Raw genomic sequence first — 10,391 nt, 5'->3', positions numbered from 1 at the left:
AATTATGCTTATGTTGCAGTTCCAATGCTTTTGTATTTCGCAATCGATCGCTTGCGCGTGTAGGTCGATATTGCCTACCTTGCAATTCTCACGCTTTCGCTGGTTGTGTTTGCCCAACGTGATCGCGCTGTTGCGCGTGTGCTGCGTCACCGAAAGTTCTGCGGTCTGGCAACGTGAGCAAAAGTATATCCATTAGGTAGCGTTAAGTTAACTCCTCCCCTTTTAAAGATCTGCGTACCGCAGATCAAGATCAAATGACGAAAAACATGAAGGGGTTGTTATTCGAAGATTATGGTCACGGCTTCCTTCTGTTACGTCGGTTCTGACGTCCGCTGCTGGTAGGCTAGTTTCTAAGCAACGAGTCTCGAGTCCAGATATGCCCTTAGAGATCTTGTTGGTGCTACTGCTGTTCGCCCAGAGTGTCGGAACTTCCGAAAGGTCTGGCTTTTCGGTATAACATCTCCACAGTAGGACGGCTACAAAGATTATTGCGCAATTTGAGAAAGCTTCTGGAACAATAGAGTAATTGATTTTTCATTAACGTACCCTAGATACTTAACATTTCTCATCGTGATGTCGTGCACTATTCTAGGTTGATCTTCATGGTATGATCCTTGACATTTGATAGCACTGCTGGAAGAGCCTGTGTTGTAATGTCTTCGTTGCTGGAGAATAGTTGGATGACGTAGGTGCCATTTATAACGTTTGAAGCATTGCTACTCCTGATTTCGCCTTGGTAATTCGAAATGAAGACTGTGTTGTCGCTCACTAATTCTGTAATAGTTGCATTTCGCCTGGTGAATTGACAGCTTGCCTCTCCCCCTTTTAACAGTCGTGGTAGGCAGCTGTCTTCCTCCAATTTGGTCAGTGATTCTGAGATAAAAACTGTGGATGAGCTTATTATTAAGCACCCGTATGTTCCTTCTTGGTTGACGAGCATCCTGTCGAACGGTAGGTCTAATTGCTTCCCCTCGTAGATACCGGCGCGAGTAATCAGCAAATTATATTTGCTGGTTGTGACCTTCGGCATTGAGAGCACGTAGACAAGCAGTGCCCCATTTGTGTATACTGATGGTTGGCCATATTCAATGGCCTCGATTACGTTTTGGTGTGGAAGAGTTTCCATCTCTGATAAGATCTGGTTGACCCCGTCCGTGTCGAGTAAGTTGGTGTTAACAATTCCGCGCTTTGCCGGTTGACATGCCCGTACCATTTCATTAACCTCCTCACGAACGAGCATGATGTTGTGGAGCGCGCTTTGATCGAATTCTGTTGCCTCGGTTTCTTTCGTTACGTAATTGGTGCGGTCCACTACCTCGTCGATTTTTCTCAATACCTCTTGGTTGGCTGTGAACAGTTTCGCGTTAACCTTGTATTGATGTTTGTGGCTTTAAATTACTTGATTTTGGTTGTGGAGAATATTGTTCCAATCAGTTGCGTCAGGTGATCCTGCTAGCCATTTCCATGCTGAGCCTAGCCAGTCAATAGAGCGGGTAATCCTGGTATTCCCTGTAGGCCCCATCAGCTCTTCGAGCCGGTCCAATTTTTGATTAATATAGAGCTGCGCTAAGAGCTGGTCATCGGTTCGTTTAATTAACCGGCTTTGTTTCCTCTTGCGAGATAGGCGAAAGATATAAAATTAAAAATTTTTTTGTAGAAAAGGTTACTACTATTTGATAATGTGCACACTTTTAAAGATTTTGGTGTTTTGTTGAATTGGTTATTTTTATTGTTGTTAGTGGATTAATATTGTGTTAAATTTGTAGAAATTACTTGTTGTAATCTTTTGTGGCAAAAAAAAAGTAAATTTTTTTTTGGTTTTTTTTTGCGGATTAGGCGCAAGGTTAAAGCTAATTTTCTTTTTTTGTTTTACGGATTAGGCGCAAAACTGATATTCTTTTATTTTTTCGACTTGCGGATTAGGCACAAGGATAAAGTTAATTTTCTTTTTTGTTTTACGGATTAGGCGCACAACTGATATCCTTTTATTTTTTCGACTTGCGGATTAGGCGCAAGGATAAAGTTAATTTGGATTGCAGATTCACTCCTTTCTCGAACCAGCTACGGGGGATCGTGGAATCCTTTTTGGGAGTAACCTAGGCATTTGTCATTTTCGATGGCGCCACAACTACTAAGGCACGATTTGTCCCACTAACAAGCCCGCTCTTGTAGCAATGAACCTTAATTTTTTTATTTTTTTATTTATCTTCAATTTTTTTAATATTTTTTTATTTATTTATCTATTTATTTATTTATTTATTTATTTTTTATTCAACAATTTTTATGAGCTCGAGGCCCTATTAAATGCAATCTTATTGTGGAAAAGCAACAATAATTTGAAAAAATGGTAGAAGTGATAGCTATTTCGGAAATCACCACATTTCCTCATCAGACTTCTTTCAGTAGGATTGGAACCGACGAACACCACTGACTCAAACTCAAACTAAAAAGTAAAAAATAATTCTTAATATAAGTTGAAAATAATATGAACAAAAAATACTAGTATTATTGTGGAAAAGTGTGGGTTGCTCGATAGACGAAAAATATGGCAAAGAGCGCCCCACGCTTTTTCACAATAATACTAGTATGTTTTGTTCATTATTCTTTTCAACTTATATTAAGAAGTATTTTTTACTTTTTAGTTTGATATGCTTTAAAAGCGTGTTTTTCAGTTTTTTTAAACTATATTTATTTTAATAATGGTAAGAAAGTGACAACTAAATCGATGCATTAACACCACTGGAAATATGCAAATTTCGAATTCCGTTCAATCCTTGAAATAAACTGACACCCTTATTCTAGAACCCGAATTTACGTAATTCGCCATTCGTAGCTACGTTACGAAAAACGAAAAATCGGCATGCTGTAATCCTTGTGAAAAAATGTGCAGCATTGCCAGTTATCAGTTATTTTCCGAAGTCAGCTGTATGAAGGAAAACAAAGTGAAAAGGAATTAAAGAGACACCTATCATATGCTTGTTTATTGTAGAATTGGTTGATTTTACATATTTTGAGGATAATTATGGATTCTGATGCATTTGCATTTATAGCAGCGGAGTAAGAGCGCGCTGGGGCAATGGATTTACAAATGTATGCGGAGCTGTCGGAGCCACAAGCTATAATTTTTTATGCCTGAAGAACTGGTTCTCAATCCAGTTAATTCAATAACAGCTTCAGCCTTTGGCAGCGCCTAGGGATTATAAGCCTTACTAATGACAATTATCTTTTCTGTGTTGCCGGAGAAGAGGGCGGAAGCCCCTCTTCTACTGTGAAAGGTACACAACATTTATTGTGCATATTACTCCGGCTACGACATACACTGTATCTTTGGGCAGAACCCACATCGAAATTTACAAAAAAAGTGCATGGTTCAAACCGAATTTATTAATAACTAGAGCTCGGAAATTTGCAACCTTTGTTTTAAGTGAGAGTTGAATCCTTTGACCACACGCGCATGTTAAAGTTTCTAGATTTTGGTGATGCGTTTGGATGCAACAACCCAAAATCATTGTACTTATAACCAAACCAAAAAAAAAAAAAAACAAATTTATCTGTTTAAAAGCACAGCACTAATATTTCCTGCAAACAAATCGATTTACATTTTTTGCTTAATTTTTATTTCGCTTCTGACACAGAATTGTTTTCGTACAAAATTACGCAAAAAAGCTGTCAATTTCTTGCTCGTTCGTTTTTGGGCATGCCATTGTTACGAATTTCGAAATTTCGAAGATGCGATTCGGATTACAGCATACCTTTTCTACGATTCGTAGCAAAATCCGAATACGAAAGAGTTGCAGAATAGGGGTGTGAATAAAAAACAAAACATTAAACTGTGCTTCGTTTTTTTGTTGTTTTTCGAGCATATTTGGAAGCATATTTACTAATGTTTTAAGGTTTATCTAAGCGCTTAAAATTGCATTTTTCCTGCTTATTGTCGGCCCTGCTCATCACACATCACACATCACTTTAACTGAAACACCACTTTTTAGTTTTTCCAGAATACTGGTAAGTCAAAGAAAGGCAAAAAATTCAAATGTTGTGTGCGTGGCATGCATGAATAAAGAAAGTTGTAGGTAGGAGGTTAAATTGTTTTGAAGTTGCATTTATAAAGGTTACAATGTTTTGTTTTAGAGGCTTGGATTAATCAAGGAATTCCACGTCTTGAGCGTTGAGGTTGCCGTGAACGCACTGTATATATTTTTCTTCGAAAATTAAGTTACCAAAACTTATAAGGCTCAACTTACGAAAAACGCGTTTTTATACCTTAAGTCCATATTTTGAGGGGGTATTCAAAATTCTAAATATGCATAGTTTTTGTGCATCATTAGATCTGTAACTTTATCAGTCACACCAGGGTTGGGTTCTTCGTTACAATTGTACTTTTTCAATACAATATCAGTAAACAAATTACTTAAGTATGACGGAGGCAGTTTTTATACAATCTGCTGATAGCATCATAATTTTATATTGTAAATATTTTATTTTTCGTAATATGGAAACCTTCTTTCGAATAAAAATAAAACGAATTCTTTTTGTGCACTTGCGACCAGCACATCGTGCTCAAGTTTTATATATATCTGTCTCTCTTTATCACATACATTTTCTATGCATAACACAAAAACACCTGATCTAAATCAAATTAACGCATTTCGAAAGCATCAAGGAGAAGGCATCTTCGAAATTTAGCTCATTTGACACCGGCTGACCAATCAAAAAGCAATGGATTTGCTTTTGAATAAAAAGTGAGTAATTTATTAAATTAAATTAAATATTTGGTTCATTATAGTTACAAATTTTTCAGCAAAAAAAGAAAATACGAAGTAGGGTTTCGAGTGGAATGGAAAAATAAATTTCCTTGGCTAATGCAAGAAAATAGTCCGCAGGGAAAGAAGTGTACCACATGTAATATTCCGATTGCTGGAGGTCTGTCCCACGTACAGTGACATGCAGATTGTGAAAGCCACATACGTAATGTGAATCGAGCAAAGCAAACTACAAAATTACAGGAGGTTATTGAAAACAAACAGCATATCGGCTCAACGGCTACAGCAGCCCAGTTATTGGACTTAAGGCTAAGTGTATTTATATCTGAGCATAATTTATCTTTTACAGTATTAGATTACTTAAATTTGCTCTTAAAACAGTCAATAACAGACTCAAAAATTGTAAAAAACATGAGTATTGAGAGGAAAAAATCCCAAAAAATTATTAACACTGTAACGGCTCCCGAAAACGTAAAATCTATATCTAGCTTTTGTCAGAAAAATTACTATTCAGTAGTAATAGACGAGAGCACAGATGTGTCAGTTTCAAAAAATCTTGCCGTAGTGATATGAATGTACCAGACAAGATTTATTGATAGACATTTAGGGCCCTTTTCAATTACTGATTGCACAGCACAGGGAATTTTCAAGAAAATAATTCACATTTTGGAAAATCATTCAATTCCCCTGAAAAACATGATATCAATGACTTCAGACAACTGTAATGTGATGAAAAGTTGCCAAGAAAAATTGAAACGGGTTGTTCCTAATCTATTCACTTATGGCTGTGTTTGCCACAACATAAATTTAGTATCTGCCGCAGCTTTTAAAAAAATTCCATTTGAAATTGATCAATTTATAAGGCTTTAAACTTTCATTTTTGCAACAGTTCGAACAGAAGAGAAGAATTCAAACAGTTTAAAGAATATTTCGGGACCGAGCTCCATGTCATTCTGAAATTTTCCGCAACACGATGGTTATCTAGGCAGTCGTGTATGGAAAGAGTTTTGGAGCAGTGGGATTCTTTAAAGTATTGTTTTACGCTTTCAGATTTTGAAACAAATTTTAAAAATAAAATAGAAAGCCAGAATATTCAGTTCATAGCTTCAGTGCATTGTGTCCAAATACAAGTGAGATATCTTAGCAATAGACGTCATCCTGGGCCACAGCTGCGATCATCTGTTTTTTAGAGTTGCTTATTTTGGTCAAAACTGTGCCTTTTTGACCTGAGTTGCATTAAATAGTCTCACAAAACTTAGTACTATTTGTTGTTCAAATGGTAACATATATGCCCAAAAACTTGGAAAATATTATACGATTGTTTTTAAAAATGCTATTTATAAAATTTTCTATTGATTTCGACTTTACACTTTTTTTGGGACTTTTTTCACATATGTTTTAAGATTTTAAATTTTTTAAAAAGTACTGTAGAATGCAACAATGTGCTTGAATTTGTTTGCATCTTCGTCAGCAGACTCGAAAAATGGCGAACGGATATCAAAATACTGATTCAAAATATACATCTTTCACTGGACACACAAATTGGGTGTGCGCAGCAAAATTCAGCCCTAACGGCCAGTTAACTTCATCTGGCGGCCACAAGTTAAGAATTTGCGATACATCTTCAGGCGAATGTGTGCAAACGTTCACCCGGGGAAAAGGTATGGGACGAAAGCTGGCATGGCATCCAGACGGTAATCTGGTGGCTTTAGCATTAAGTTGTAACCGCGTTAAGATATTTGACATAGCCTAAGGCGAGCTAATACAGTTGTATCAAGTGCATTCGTCGCCGGAGAATGATGTTGCATTTCACCCAGGTGGAAACTAGAGTTGTCAAACTATCGATGGCACTATCGATAGTATCGATAGTTTAAATTTTTTTAGACTATCAATACTCATTGATAGTTTTTTCTTATACTATCAAAAATATCTATAATTTAGTAGGACTATCGATCATCTCTACCAATTATTTTGAAATTATTTGAATTTTTTAATTTGAATTAAAAATTTTGTTTTTAGTGCGATGCCGACGTCATATTCAAATATGCACGCATTTAGGCCAAAATACATACATATGTTAATCGTAAATCCTGTTTTATTTGTATAACTTGTATTTGTTTGGAACTTTCTAAAAAGGGAAGTATTTTGGCAAAGCAGTTACTTAATTTTGAGTGATTATAAATTTTATAAGATAATATTTATTTCACTATGATCCTGTAAAAACAAAGCAACCTAACTGATTTAGCGCTATCCATAGTGCTATCGATAGTTTTGTTTTTTTTCGAGACTATCGTGAATATTGATAGTTTTTCTGAAAACTATCAAAACTATCGATGGTGTGACTATCGATAGTTTGACACCTCTAGTGGAAACTTCTTGGTGACTGGCGGCTATGACGATACAATAACATTGCTTGGTTTATTAGAAGGTCGACCAATTTATACACGGTAGTAGTGCACTTTAGCGGAACCAGATTAAAATTGACGGGAAAATTATACACTAACTGGCCATACTGACAAAGTTTGCGCCATCGGTTTCTCCACATGGTAGACATTTTGCTTCCGCGAGCGAGGATCGACAGGTAATTTCTGCTTTGTGTGTGAAAAAATTATATAATATACAGTTTTTCCCTATATTCAACAGTTGTTCGTTTGGAAATCTAATTTGCATACATTTGATACCAATAGCTTTCGCAACAAACAATCCAGTTCTCAAAGAGTCCAAATTGATTTTAGTCATGCAACAGCTCCACATAACTCCGCCATAGACACACCAGATGCTGGAGTACCAAAAAGCTGTGATGACAGTATTTTAATTGATCCACGACAATCGGTGGCATATGGAATACGTGACGGAAATTTTCTGGTGTTGATAGCCAATATACTACAAGAGTGAAACGCTACAAGTGAAACGCTGTGATAGTAATTTTTCTTAAATTTCCATCTTTAATTTGTAGTTAAATTAAGAAGCTAATAGAGGGCAGAGCTGTTGGTGAGGAAGGTGTCGAGTTACTGCAGTACTGCAACTGGGAAAATCCACATTTCGCATGTGCCGCACTCGTATGGAATAGTAGCTTATGTCAAAAGGCTGGTTTTAATATAATGCGGCTTTCTCACTGGCGCCGAGCCGTTGAAGAAATTTTGGCAAATAAACGTGCAAGAAATAGTTCCGATACTAGCAAGTCCATATTCTTGTTAAGGGTCATCGAAAAATTCCTTGTGTTGTAAATAATAAAGGGAATGCCGGATTATACTAAAGCCAGCTTCCCCACATAAACTAATATTGCATATGAACACTGAAATATAAATGTATCTAAAACTGAATAACTCAAATCAATTTGGATTGTATTTGCATAATATACCTAATATTGGAATCTGTTTTGATCGTAAAAAATAAAACTTGCAATCATTTAGATTATAGTTTTGAAAGAAATTGATTGCAATCGTAAATTATGTAAAAAATGTTAATAGCAATCTGCCTTAAATTTATGTTCCACATGTAACGGTTATAAAATACCTTAAATCCGCACTATCTGCATTAACAAAAAATATACATTGGAAATTTAAAATAAAACAATTCATATTTATTTTCTAATAAGAATTGTTTCTTAATTAAAAGTACTTAATACTAATATAATGTAGTGGTTAATGATTAAAAATGAATTCGCAATATGTCCGCAGCACAGGTTGATTTGGAGAAATCCGTATAAATTTTTCTGCTTGAGTATAGGATAGGTAGGGTTGCATACAAATGGTAGTTGCGTAAATATTTAAAATATGTTAGTTCATTCAATATTTACATCTAGGCCAATAAATAATAACAAATATAGCCGAAAAAAAAAAGTTTCGATTAAAACGAGTTTTTATAACCCCCCATAAAATTCCGATTAATTTTAAATACAAAAATAACGATATTTTTTCATGGAGAAGTAATTTTTTTTATATACCTTGTTTATACCTACACAAGAACCGCATTAGCAAAAAACCGATCGGACTCAACATATATTTCTTTACAGCATTTATACCCCTGTCTTTATAGCGCACTCGATAAAGTCCTATTCAAAAGTAAACAAAATCTGCTATTTTTAAACGAAATTTTTTCAATAAATAGTTTGCGCAGTTGACCGAAATGGAAACAAACAATAATTGTAATTTATTATAACAATAATTCGAATTTAAACCGGTCTGTATAAAGAAAACCAGCCCATTGTCACTTCACTTCAAATGAGTGATGCGTTTATACTTGTTTTCTTACTGATGTGAGAAACAAAAAACCGATTTAAAACAAATAGAAGTGAACACACTTTTCAATTTCAACGCGTTTTGAAATTTAGTTTATGCATCCGTTTTGAATCACAGCGAACTGGGTCAAAGCGCCTTATGTGTCGGTATAAACAAGGTAATAGAGCCTTTTGATTCTTAACAACATACATTAGACATTTTATTTAACTCTTGAAATGGTAACAATTACTATGCGCAAAAAGTTACAATACATTAAATTTTTGCTTTACAAAAATACATTTTCTTAATTTCACTTTAATTTAGACAGTGGAAATATTTTCGTTTTAAAAATGTATAACATATTTTTGAAGATTTTCAAAGCTTTCAAAAAATACTGCAGACCACAACAATGAGCCTAATACCATGTCCCCACCAAAAAGTTACCCATCTCGAATCGAACTTAACCACAACACTAACTATTGGTGTCCACACTGCGGTTTGAGGTTTATAAAACAGTACAAATGTAAAGAACAGTGTTCGGAACTCCAAACCTCGATTCAGGACTAAATCGCTGCAAAAATCGTCCCAAAAACAAATTTTCCGTACTAGATTGAATTTTTTATTTTTGTTTCTGACATTAATTGTTTGACTAAAATATTTTCTATTCATGCAAAATAAGAACGCGAAGCAATGCAAGGATAATATGTTACATATTTAGGTAATTTTTAGCATTTTCTATGAAGTAGAACGTATCCAACACTTAATTTTTTAAAAAGCAAACCTTTTCTGCTTTATATACATTTCATTCTACATATATTTTTTAACAACTTAAGTAAAGTTCTGCATCCGCCAGTTTGTACAGCCATACGTCAAAAAATAACGAAGTTAATTTATTGACGCATTGCTATGAAAGAGTTACTTTTTAACAGTGAGATTTCTTTTCAATTTTTTTACTGAAACCGGTAAAACGGCCCCAAGAGGGGCATAACATGAATGAAGAAAACGGAATAGATTTGAAGTCCAGCGGAGTAGAGGAGTAGATTTCAATTTTTTTTTTAAACCGGAGTAAATCTAATCTGATTTTAGTTGAGTCCAAACACTAGTAGGGAACGAACTCTTTACATTTCAACGCTAATGACCCACAGATGGCGGGAAAACACAGGGTTGTATCAGACTTTCGACGTAGTTTCGAGATGGTTAGCTTTTAACCGTCTCAGTGAAATGGTTAAGTGCTGTAATTTTTATATGGCGAAACTACGCTAAATCAAGTGGGTTATCGGGATAACCAACTCAATAGCCATAACAACGTGGTTAGCTCCGGTGGGGACATGGTATTAGGAATAACAAATAAGCAATTGCCTTTTCTTAAAATTTCAGGCGTTTTGTTCGATAATAAATAAGCAATTGC

General features: G+C 35.1%; 1 pseudogene; it reads left to right on the top strand.

Moving 5' to 3' along the window:
- Positions 1-6,246: 6,246 nt before the first annotated feature.
- LOC118749816 lies at positions 6,247-7,793 on the top strand (annotated as a pseudogene).
- The last annotated feature ends 2,598 nt before the right edge of the window (positions 7,794-10,391 follow it).

The sequence above is a fragment of the Rhagoletis pomonella genome, unplaced genomic scaffold, assembly GCF_013731165.1.
Source record: "Rhagoletis pomonella isolate Grant_MI unplaced genomic scaffold, Rhpom_1.0 Rhpom_scaffold_00057, whole genome shotgun sequence".
In the NCBI taxonomy this organism is placed as follows: domain Eukaryota; kingdom Metazoa; phylum Arthropoda; class Insecta; order Diptera; family Tephritidae; genus Rhagoletis; species Rhagoletis pomonella.
Note: the sequence above shows the minus strand (reverse complement) of the source record. Positions and strands in the feature narration are given on the sequence as shown.